Genomic DNA, 12728 nt, shown 5'->3' on the forward strand with positions numbered 1-12728 from the left:
CATAGGCTACTTATGATGTTTTTTTAATGCGGACGGAGTCGCGGGCTACAGCTAGTATAAAATAACTAAGATGGTTTTATCGTACTTATTAACGCAAATGTAAACAGTCATTGAATACATTTTCTAGGAAATGTATTATGTGTTTTTTTATATCATACAGCGGCAAACGAGTGAGCAGCCACCTGATATCGCTGAAACAGCGAAGTGACCGTTGCCCATAAACATATGCAATTGCATATGCGTTGCCTACCTTTAATCGACGGGGGAGAAGATGCACAAAAAATATTTTCCCTTCCCATGCATTCTCTCATCCGGAAAGTACACTTCTCATTATCAAGTCTCACGTTGTAGAATTCTTGCTTACAATACTGTAGCTTAACTGCAACGACACAGTTTCGTCAGGAAAGGGACCTTAATAACGAATCTCTCAACCGTATAATTAATATCCTTGAGTCGGGTGAGCCCTCGGTATTGATTACAGCAACTAATGTTCACATTAACACAGCCACGTCAAATCCTTCGGTAACCCTAATGTAACATATAGAACATATTATATTATTCAAACTTTCGTAAGACATTATAATAAACTGATATAAAAACGGCTAAACACTCACGTATATTCGAATTCGGGTGCTGCCACCGGACGAATATACGTGAGTGTTTAGCCGTTTTTATATCACTTTGTATAGAACACAATTTGTATATTTTGGTGGTTAACATCTTTTGTTTCCTATTTTTGAATATAAACATTTAAAGATGACTAACTGTCGCCCGCAACTCCGTCTGCGCGGAATTAAAAAAAAACTATTGGCCGCAGCGTAACGTTTTATAGCCTAAAGCCTTCCTCTGTTAACGAACTATCAAACAAAAAAATAATTTTTCAAATCAGACCAGTAAATCCTGAGCCTACCTTCAAACAAACATCCATTCATCCATCTATCCAAACATTGGAATTTATAATATTAGTACGATAAAAAAGCATTTACGCAGAAAAATAATATTTACGTTTTCTGTACGGATTTTTAAATCTTGTAATATCCACAATTTCGTTCCATCTTAATGTTTTTAATAACCAACATGTGGTAATATTTAAACCAGAATGAGTTTTTCAAATAACAAAACAGAGTGAAGAGATGCATATAGTCCCATGTAATTTGTTTTATGTCTTTTAACGTAATACGCAAATGTGAATGGTAAAGCTAACAAAGAAACAAGATTGAACTGGCGTGTTGCCAAATATAACGGCTCGATGCGATCCACTGTCTAATCCTGTGCTTCAGCCGCAAACTGTTTATTTGCTTTCAAAATTTCAATAAAGTCAACCATTTAGCTTGCTTTATTAACAGATTTTTTTTAATTATTCAAACTGATATAAGATCGGCTACACACGTATATTCGTCCGGTGGCGGCACCGACTAGTTTCGAGCCTATCGGGGGCCCTTAATCAGGATGAGTGGTACTGGTATTATTTCGCGGACGCGGCCCGTCGCTCACTACATACGTTGGCGGACGAATATATGTGACTGTTTAGCCGTTTTTATATCTGATTTTTTTTTTATTTGAATCATGTTCCAAATTTCAAGCTACAGTTAATTTTAAAAGCAATAAATCTATTTCGTTGCCCCTTCGTGAAAATATGTCGTAATCGTTTAAGTAAGGTATAGGATATACCTAATTTTAGACATTATTAATTAGAATTCTTTTGCACGAATGACGTGCTTTCGTTACAAAGTCCAGTGACAGAATGAATAGTGAGGTGATATAAACGTCGACATTTTAGTAAGGCTAGTGTTGAGTCAATACACTGACTTTCTTCCTCAGACTAATAAATTAAAAAAGTTTAAAATTAATTATAAACTATCTTCTCTTTTTAAAGAGTTAATTAAATTTTCGTGCAACATATATTTTCACCTGCGGTCTCGGTTAACGACAAAGATGCTCAAGATAAACGATGGACTCCCACGCTTTACTACGCAGTTTCAACAAGATTAACACAACAACAAACTAATTAATTTAAACTTTGACATTTCGAAATTAATTAACTTAAATATACAATGGAATTATGAATTATTATTATTAATTTTATTTGTAAAAATTCTTCGATGGTTTCAAGGTCACGTTAAAAGACCGAATGAAAGTTAATTTATGACGCAAAAGTATATGTTTGTGGAGATCATTTTAGACATACTTATAGCGTCCAGATTGACGAAATACTTAGCTAGTAAGCTAGGCTAAATACTGCAGCTGTATTAACAGACCCAGAAACCGACGCCAATGATGTGAGAGAGACATAGGTGTACCAATTTTGCGCCAAATGGAGGTCCATATTTTCTGCCTCCACTTTTGAACTACATTCGTAAATTCGTATTTTTGTTGTATTTAAAACTAGGCTATAACAAGCTTATCAATGTTAAGTGACCATCAGAAGATTTTATGTTATATCCTACAACACAATGCGGACCGCTTACGCGCCTTAACTTGATTACTCCCATTTATTTCCTCAAGATAAAGCTACTGTGCTCAAGAATTATGTTACGTAGAGTATTAAAACTAGGCACATTTTGTACATAGAAAAGTATATAATACTGTGAATTTCTACTAGCAACAAACTTCCGATGGGCTTAACGATTAATTGACCCAATAGGATTTTTTCTCCCATTGGACACAATTGACACCCTTTATAAGGGGAAGTCAGGGTAAAATGGACATCTAAACCAATAAGCAAAGAAACGAAACAAATGTTTAATGATATTAAACATTTATTAATATTTTCACGACTTCTTCTCAAACGCGACACGACGTTCCGTTTACTCTATTCGCCCATAAATAGAAACGGGAAGGGAATGGCACGGCATGAGGCTTTCATATATATATTAGTATGTAACATATGATATATAACCCAAGAAAATAGGATACAATGTTTCTGAAACAGGTGGTACACGAAACCGATGTAATGTAGCGTTAACATAAAAAATGAAACATCGCTATCCATCCCTTCACAACCACTGAAATAAAACCAGCTATTTGTATAAAAAAGTGTCACTTGGACTTAACGTCTTTGAATTTGTAAACAAAAACATGTAACGATATAATAACGACATAACACGGACGAAGACGCAGGCAGAACCTAGTTATATGTGTAACATAAAATTGAATTATTAAGCACCTAAATAAAGAATCTAATGAATAGTCTTAAATCTATGATATTAAATAAAATATTAAAAACGAATAATTTTAAACGACATAATATTATCATGAACAAAACAGAAACGATTACTAACGCGGTAAACTAGATAATTATGTTATTAAATCATCATCATCATCACCATCACCATCATTTGCTACAACCAACCAATAACGAACGTGGGGTTTCTTATATTAATCACCATGAATATCATCAATCAATCTTGTATCTATTTTATACATCGTCTATAATCATTATTAATTTATCCAAATTTCTCTTTCCAATAAATCGAAGTTAAATCCTCAGAGTTCTTTAAAGTATTTTAACTGTTGGTAGATTTCCTACTGTCTACCTAAATAAGAGTTAGACGTTACGTTCAAAGATCAAAGTTCAATCAGCTCCGCAAAGAAAAGGATCAATTAAGTTCTGTAGAGCTAAGCTGCAGCCTGACTGCACAAACGGAACTCTTTGATTCAATTATTTGAAGGCAATTGTTGATTTTATACAATCCAGTGTTTCACTCTTCATTTAAGATTGTCTTATGAAGTTTCTTTATATTACTAATCTTATAAATGTGAATGTTTAGATGGATGGATGTTTGTTTCAAGGTATCTCCAGAACGGCAGAAGGGATGTTGATGAAATTTGGCATACATATAGAACATTGTCTGGAAGAATACATAGGCTACTAATTTTAGTTTTTTTTTCTTTATGCAAGACGAAGTCGCCAGTGACCGGTATTCTTTAATATATCACAAAAAAGTTAGGTTAGATTAGCTATTTACAAACAATATTTTCTTGCCGATATTGCGAACGTGTCTACACCATTGCATGTACGTTTGAGCTTTATTTTAGTATAAGAAAAAAATATATAAACCGTTTTAATTAAGTAAATTATGGGATATTCATTTACTTTTACTTGCATTAACATTAATTTCCATTGTCCAAATACTTGTATATTTTTTTACACAGAATTAGAAGCCTCTTTCTAATGTGTTTGTAAATTTCTTTTCGTAGAGGAAATCCGGGGAAACTTTTATGCAATCATCATCGTCAACCTTTATCTGCCCACTACTGGGCATAAGGCTTTCCGATTACAACACTGCATGAATAACGGTCGCATTATAAAAGCCCTACCACGTGAATCACCCTTCATTAACAATCACCCTTTATATAATGCATTAATTTAATACGAGACAAATATTAATCTTCTATCTCTGTTCGTTTGTGATAACTTTTCATGTCTTTGACATGTTTATGCATTATTCATTTAGCAATTAAAACTTGGTCAGATCTCGAAGCGAGAAAGTTTCGCCTTGACATTGAAAAATCGACATCCAAATTAAATAGTTAATTAGTTTTCCAAGTGTAAATGATTGCAGTCGAAAACTTTAATATTCATTTTGGATGCGAACCAAAAATCCATCAAACTCGGTAAATTTCAATTATCGCTTACATAAGAAACGACTGACTGCTAATTTTCTTACTATCTACTTGTTTTGGTTTTGCTTTTTAATTGGGTGTCATCAGTAAATCTTATACCCGTTTGTAATTTACGTTAAATCGTGAAATCCACGATAAAAAGCGCCCGTGAGGATGAGGAATAATTGTTTTAAGTTAGTATGGAATAATTTACAATTTTTGAAAATCGATTCTCCGCATTGGGTAAGCGTGGTTGACTATGACCTAGTCACCTAGTAACTTAGGGTATGCTCCGAGCACGTACGGACGTATAGTGAGCTGATGATGATGATTCTCCAAAGGCCTATCTTATATATAAAATTCTCGTGTCACAATTTTCGTTCCCATACTACTCCGAAACGACTTGACCGATTCTCATGAAATTTTGTGAGCATATTGAGTAGGTCTGAGAATCGGCCAACATCTATTTTTAATCCCGCGCGAACGGAGTCGCGAGCGACAGCTAGTATGTACAAGTCCATCCAGCAATATACATATAAAATTGGCTTTGTATCAACATAATGAGGTACATAACTCAATTACAATGGGGACAGTTACGCCCGTAAGTACTTAGCATGAAATGGTACAATGTAGTACAATTAAGCTCCTGTCATAGCAACAATAGAACGTAATAGAGTATTATCTCGACAGTACATCGAACACAATATAGCTTCAATAACTTATGTGGACGGCAAAAGTAACATTTATAGGAATACAAAACTATTGTATATTATCCAATAACTAAACTCACTTAAAATAAAACAACAATTAACTAATTGTGGTACCTACGACATCACAAATAAGATCGTAGTGTAATTTTTTTATAAGAGAAGGGGTAAACGAGCAGCGGGAACACCTCGGTTCATCGACACCCATGGACGTCAGCAATGCCAGAAGAACCGCAGATGCGTCGCCGGCCTTTGATATGGTGATGCGCTCGCTTCTTGAAGGACCCTAAGTCGTACAGTTTGGACAGACCATTCCCCAACGCGGCTGAGCGAGGCAGAATTTTGCGTAAACTGCGCGGTTTATTTTTGACCAGCTGTCGACCACGACTCCGTCCGCGTGGAATTAAAGAAAAACTTTATAAGTAACCTATGTATTCTTTCAGACTATGTTCTATATGTGTGCCAAATTTCATCAAAATCCGTTAAGTGGTTCCGGAGATACCTTCAAACAAACATCCATCTAAACATTTTATAATATTAGTAAGATCTTATTTGCTAAGAGACTCATATGGTGGGAAAGGAATAGACCTAAAAAGGAAAGGTTTAAAAGATTAAAAAAAGAAAGTATTATATTACTCGTAGAATTTAGGAAATATTCTATACTTAAATGATAAAATTTACGAAATTGTTATAAATTATGTTCGATCTAGAATTAACGTAAAATTTACCAAATATGCCATATATTTGTGTTTGTAATCCGGTAATGTTGGTAATATCTCGTAAGATAAATAATATCTAAGCGTAACATACCTAAATACTAAATAAATAGCTTTATAGTAATCCTAACCAAATGTGCCGTTTGTGCACTAAACGTGTCTCAGTAAACAACTCTCTAAGTTTGCACTAAGTTTACTGGCGCCGCATTAAATCGTCTTGGTTTAATTTTGACTCATTTTAAAGTTATGTTGGCAACATTTACAAACTACAAAAAGAGTCTGTGACTTTTTCCCTTTTAGCAATAAATATTTAATTGAAGCTACCATATTTTATCATGTCACATATTTATCTCGCTTTTGGAAACCTTTTAATGGCGATTAAACAACGAATAAGTATATAAGAAATGTGACGCTGGTACAGGAACTGCTACCATTTATAAATAACCGACTGACTACGTGATCGACAAACTACTAGACTAACAACATGATCGACTGACTTCCCGGCCGACTGACTACATGACCGACTGACTGCCTTACCGACTGACAAATATAGCATGCATACGGAGATTTGTCTACAATTTATTTTTGCCCACGAATTGCGAAACCACGAATAAGATCGCGAATGAATTGACTGTTTTTAAAAATTACTGAATTTGGGGTTCATTATTCAATAGAGTTAATTATATTAATCGTATAGTTTTAGTTTGTAATCTGAAACCTTATCAAAATGGCTTGCAATATCCCTGGTGTACAATACATCTTTGCCTCAAGGAATTATTACGAGAGATGAAACTGAAATATTGCTTTCCTGCCAATAAACGTAATTTAGTCTGAGTACGTTTTCCAATATCTAAGTCGTTGTTATATCTATTAAAAAAACACATACGCTACAGAATAATTAATATTAATTTAATATTAGATGAAATATAAATAGTTTGTATAATTAAATAGATTATAAAAATAACCTTTGTCGGTGTTTTGATTCTACGTATTTTTTAATCTTTTATTAGTGTTTTATATTACATTTATTTCGCTTGGCACAAGATCGGCGAAAGTTTACTGAGCGGAGAGGCATCTTGAGAGAAAGAGAGTGTTTTATAAAAGTGTAAATAATCAAAGTATATCTTGGTATAAACTAAAAGTTTCAGTATATCGAGATATCATCATCGTTAAGCTCACTATACGTCCCCACTGAGGGGCTCGGCACGGCTCGAAAATCGAAAAACACATTGGTACATGGCGGGATGGGGGCTTGTAATCTGCAGGGCTGGGTTCGACCCAGGACTTGCAAATTACAAATCAAGTACTTAAACCCCTGAGCCACCGACGCTCTTTATTTAGTTTACTTAATTTTATTTACTTAGTTTCTAAGCACATTAAAAACTAACATTCATTATTAAACCAATGAGAGATAATATTTTAGTTTCAAAATGTATTTTTGTGTAACAAAATTCGTGAAAAATCTCGTAAAGGATTTTCTCCGTACCGTATTGTTCAGCCTAATGCATGCCATTCAATGCTACGCTCTTACAGAATAAATCAATGTCGTTCGTTTCGGATACTTCTCCCTGTAGCTTTGAAATACAAAAGCGTTTACTGCACTTTCATTTGTTGCCAAAAGGAATTTTTAATAGTTAAACAATTTAACGAAATTATTTTCTAGTTCTATCACAGAAAATAATTCCAAATATTCAAGTACAATCTATTTAAATTCATTTGAAATACATTTTGGGCTGAATGGCCATATGGCACTACAAAACAGAATTAAGACTTTTTTGCAGAACGTATTTTTAAAAAGTATACAATATCGAGATTTGCACCTTTCAGCGTCGAAATGAAAAATAAAATTGATAATCCTAATTTGATTTAAACCCTCGGATACAAATAATGAAAAAATCTAAAAGTTAACTGAAGACAGGACCCAAATAAAAGTCACAACTCTAACCTAAAAGATTACCAAAATATGCTAAAGGTCCTTGTTATAAAAAATGGACCGCGATTCAATTCCGAGTTTAGATATCGCTCCTGTATTAATTTAAAAGCATTATATTTCTTTTACACCCGATTTCCCAGAAATAGGGGACTAGACGCTTTCAGGCGTGGAATTACTCTAGAATAATTTTGATCCTTACAAAGACTGATATTTTAAAATTATCTACATTAAAGAAAAAATGTTTTGGTATTATGTGACTAACTGATTTTCATCATTTAGGCTTTGCTGGTTGCGGTTGGATGTTATGATTATAACTAATAATAGAGGTAAAATCGACAGTCAGGAACTTTAACAGGCGTGCTTAAATCGGAACGAAGCCAAATCTGTCATGTCAAAGCAATGACTTGACAATGACTAATGACAATTAAAAATATTTAAAGTAATATATAAATATATATTTTTATATCATAGTTTTAAGACTTAGTTTCTTCTTTAGTCGCCTCTTTCTTAAAATGTTGCATTAAAAGTTACTGGCCCTACATTATTAAAAATAAAGCAGTGATACTGCAGATTGATACCAAGGAGTACAAGGCAGGATATATCTATAAAACTTCTAACTTGTTACAAAAATAATGTATTTTTAAACGGAGTTAAGAAGCTATATCTTGTTCGTATAATATGGAAAGCCGAATAGAATAATTTATCGACTTCATCATTATTAAAATCTATGCAAAATAAATTCATGTTCGACGTGAAAATTCTGTTTAGAAAATAAATCTGTGATTGCAAGGTACCAAGTCTATTATAAATCTAGATTGGATTTTAGGTTATTTTTCAATAACCCGACTAAGTGAAATAGGTTTAGACCTTATTACGTATTCCAAATTTGTATTTGTTAGTAAAATTATTTTGTATAAAGAGCACACTAGTAGGACCCTTTTCTTCAATAACAGACAAGTTTTGAATTTAGGCTATTCTATGCATACGAAGTGTAACTTAATTTAATCCTTATTTTATCCTTTGGCGTTTTTTCTCACCTAAAAATTGTGCTCGTCTTGATGTTATATCATTCCTTCGTCTTATTTTCCGACATTAAAAAAAATTAACAAAACTCTGGACGGGACAAACTCAAAGTCAGTCATAATTCTTAAGGATATAATATCAACTGATTTATTTCTTTTGCATAAATTTTCATAGCGATCTTGTTGCAAAATTATTCGGCTACCAGCTTAGCATATTTAAGACGTAAAACACTTTATGAGCCTCCCCAACATTGTTTAGATACTTTAAGGGCGCTTCGAGTTTATTAAACTTTACAATTTTTGCTTTTATAACGTTCATTTCATGATTTATATTTATTTCGATGTTAACAGCAACATAAAAATTTAAACGGACTCGTTTATTTTAAAAATTTTAAAAAAAATTGGACCCATATGCATGCAAAACCTTTCGATCAAAATCTGAGCACCAGGGGCGGATTTACGCGGTAACGCGCATAAAAAAAAGAACATACAGACGAATTGATAACCTCCTTATTTTTGAAGTCGGCTAAAAAGTACATTAATATTCATGTTGATTCAAACGGTGACCTAAACATAGTGAATGATTTTATATACTTGTATCAAAATCCGTTCACTTATCCATTCCTTATAAATCGTTCAGTAGTTTTAAATCGCTCACGTCGTACAGCGATTAGGGGCAGGAACATTCAGTGCGGGCACAATAAAGGAAATATACGACTGTTTCACTGCGGCGTTTCACAAGATTCAATTTTACGTCCAAACATTCAATGCAGAATATTATAAAGTCGAAATTTTATTAAATTCTTAAACGAAAACTTCATAAACACACCTACAGGGACACTTTTGACTGCAGTGTACCTGAAACCTAATTTTAGTCCTCTTCTTTTTACCCTTTTCTTATAAGAAAGGCGAGGTGAATTCGATAGAGAAGAGGATGCATAGGAAGGGAAAATAACCACTCGCTGACCTATCCTGATCTGTAGATTAAAATTCCACTCGATTCTTGTAATACCTCCCGATATTTGAGGGCGAGATGGAATTGGTAGAGGGTTCGTATGGGAAGGCCGCGGACGAGAGCGAAAGCGTGCCCGTGGTCCCGTCCCGATGCGTTGGAGGAACAGAGAGGTTTAGTGGGTATGCCTCCGCTATGGAGGAGAATCCCACATAACTACCGCGTCCCCCCCGGGGCGCGGAGTATGCATAAAGCATTCCCCTCTGAAAAAAAAATAGGGTTCGTATGGGAAGAGTAAATATCCGCTGTTCTTCTCTACCTCTGTACGTTAAAATTTCATGGTTAAAGGAATACAGTTAGGATAAAAATACATCTACTTATAGAAGCCAATGTACGTGTTCCACAAAAGTTACCTTTCTTATCAACACAACTTCCGCAATCTTAACCAGATTGTAGATCTATTTTATGGGAGGCTTAGTAAACCAAACTTCTTACATACTGAAGGAGCGTTCGTTACGTTCAAAATCCTGTTGAAAAAAAAAGAAAGTTTGTTAAGACATATAGCAACCTATATAAAATACTAGCTGTTGCCCTCAACTCCGTCCGCGCGGGATTAAAAAATAGATAGCAGCCGATTCTTAGGTTAGCTTAAGTTGCATATACAATTTTATTTAAAAAAAATCATTAACAGTGGTAGAGCCCGCTTTAACATATTCGCACGAATCGGCCCGGCTCGCCCGGTGAAATACCACGACCACACAGAAGACAGGCGTGAAGTGGAAGCTATTCCGCGTTTCGTCTGATGAGTGTGCATCCCGGAGGCCAAAATTAGTCCCCTTTCCCTTCTCACCCTTTTCTCATAAGGAAAGAATGGGAAGTGGAAGTGGACTTTCCGGATGGGAGGATGCATGGAAGGGGAAAATATTTTATTTCTGTGCATCCTCTCCTCCGTCGATTAAGGGTTGGCAACGCATATGCAACTGCGTATGTTTATGGGCAACGATCACTTCGCTATTTCAGCGATTTCAGGTGGTCGCTCGCACGTTTGCCACCTTATGATATAAAAAAAAATCAATAAAAACCGTTTCGGAGTATGGTAACATTATGACACGAGAATTTTATATATAAGATTTTGAAACTTATACAAAATCTACCGTTTAAATTAAAAAAAATCATAACACGCACTTTTTATTCTATACATTAATTTCCCTTGAGATATCTTTATTTGTATTAAAAAGCTAACTTATTTTGAGTTGTCCTAAGGGAACTTATTTCGTAACTCTTCAAGTTCTACATTGTCTTTGAATTTAAAAAGAAAAAATAACAGCAAAAATATTAGTAAGACATATTATAATGCATAACATAAATTAATACAGTTCCTTTGCAAAACCGTTGAAAAACGGTCCGACCCGTTTTTTTTTTCAATGAACGGTTTCCTTGCTACTCAAGACCCTACTTTTTTCACTCCATTTAATGATTCGTCCTATTTAAAATAAATCTACTGGAATTGATAGGTTGGTAACAACATCAATACGTTACCCAAAATAAATGTTACTTCGCAAATAAATGAGCAACTTTTATTACCTACATAAGTCTATGCAAATATTGTAAATATGAGAAGTATGATTTTTATGTTTTTTTTATGCATGTTAGTAGATTTTTGTCAATTAAGTAATATTTTTTGTGCCATTCAAACTAAGCTAATAGCCGAATAGCGGAATTCGAATCCCCAGCCTCGTGATCGGAAATCCGTACCCTTTTAACCATTAGGCTATTGACGCTTCGAATAATTATTACTTTACTAAACTGACCAGTATTATTTGTCACTATATTTTGAAATCTTACTAATACTATGAATACGAATGTTTAGATGGATATTTATTTGAAGGTATCTCGAGAACGGCTTCATGGATCTCATTGAAATTTGGTATAAATGTAGAACACAGAAGTGGAAGAATATTTAGGTTAATAATTATGTTTTTTTTCACTTCCGCTGGGACTGAGTCGCGGGCTAGTACGCAATAAAGAAAAACTAAGTAGTACTTAGACCACATAATGAGAAACACCAAATACGAACTGCTACAGCTCAGAGTACAAGGAAAGATCATAGTAAAGCGAAGTCTAGTTCGAAGACAAACATTTTGGCTCAAGAAACTACGCCGGTTGTTCGGAAAGAACTCCCTTTAGCTTTCAGAGCCGCGTACTTACATTACCTTAATGATAGTCGATGTTCGAAACATAGCACTTTATATTTTGGAAAAAATAAAACAGTAAATTTTTAATCATATAATAATTAACTTAATTTTAATTTTAGGTTTAATAATAATAACAACTCGTAAATACTAATAACTTTTTAGCACAATTACTGATTTTAAAAAAGTCCGAATATATGAACTCTTTATTTCAGTAGTTTTATATCTAACACATGCTAAACTGAGCCACGAATTTTATATAATAAAAATATAAGTGTACAATAAGTTAAGCAAAATAAAATCCTTTGTAGTGCATTGAAACAGGAAGTTGTGGAACGTTGCTTTGAGTTGCAAAAAGGAAGTGAAATCGTCTGTGACGGAGCTAAAAGTTAAGGCTTCGTCGCAATATTGTGCCGCTATTGTATTGTACTTAGCTATACAAAGTATGTATTGTGAAAGTATTTAAATTGAATCTAAAAACATTTGCTTTATAATGAAACTATTTTAGTATCGGAATTAAAAAAATAAACTGTAATCAAATTTAACAGTGGTAGAGCCCGCTTTGACATCTTCGCTCGACTTGGCCCGGCTCGCCGGTGAA

Source organism: Papilio xuthus, unplaced genomic scaffold (assembly GCF_000836235.2).
Source record: "Papilio xuthus unplaced genomic scaffold, Pxut_1.1 DF827714.1, whole genome shotgun sequence".
NCBI lineage: Eukaryota > Metazoa > Arthropoda > Insecta > Lepidoptera > Papilionidae > Papilio > Papilio xuthus.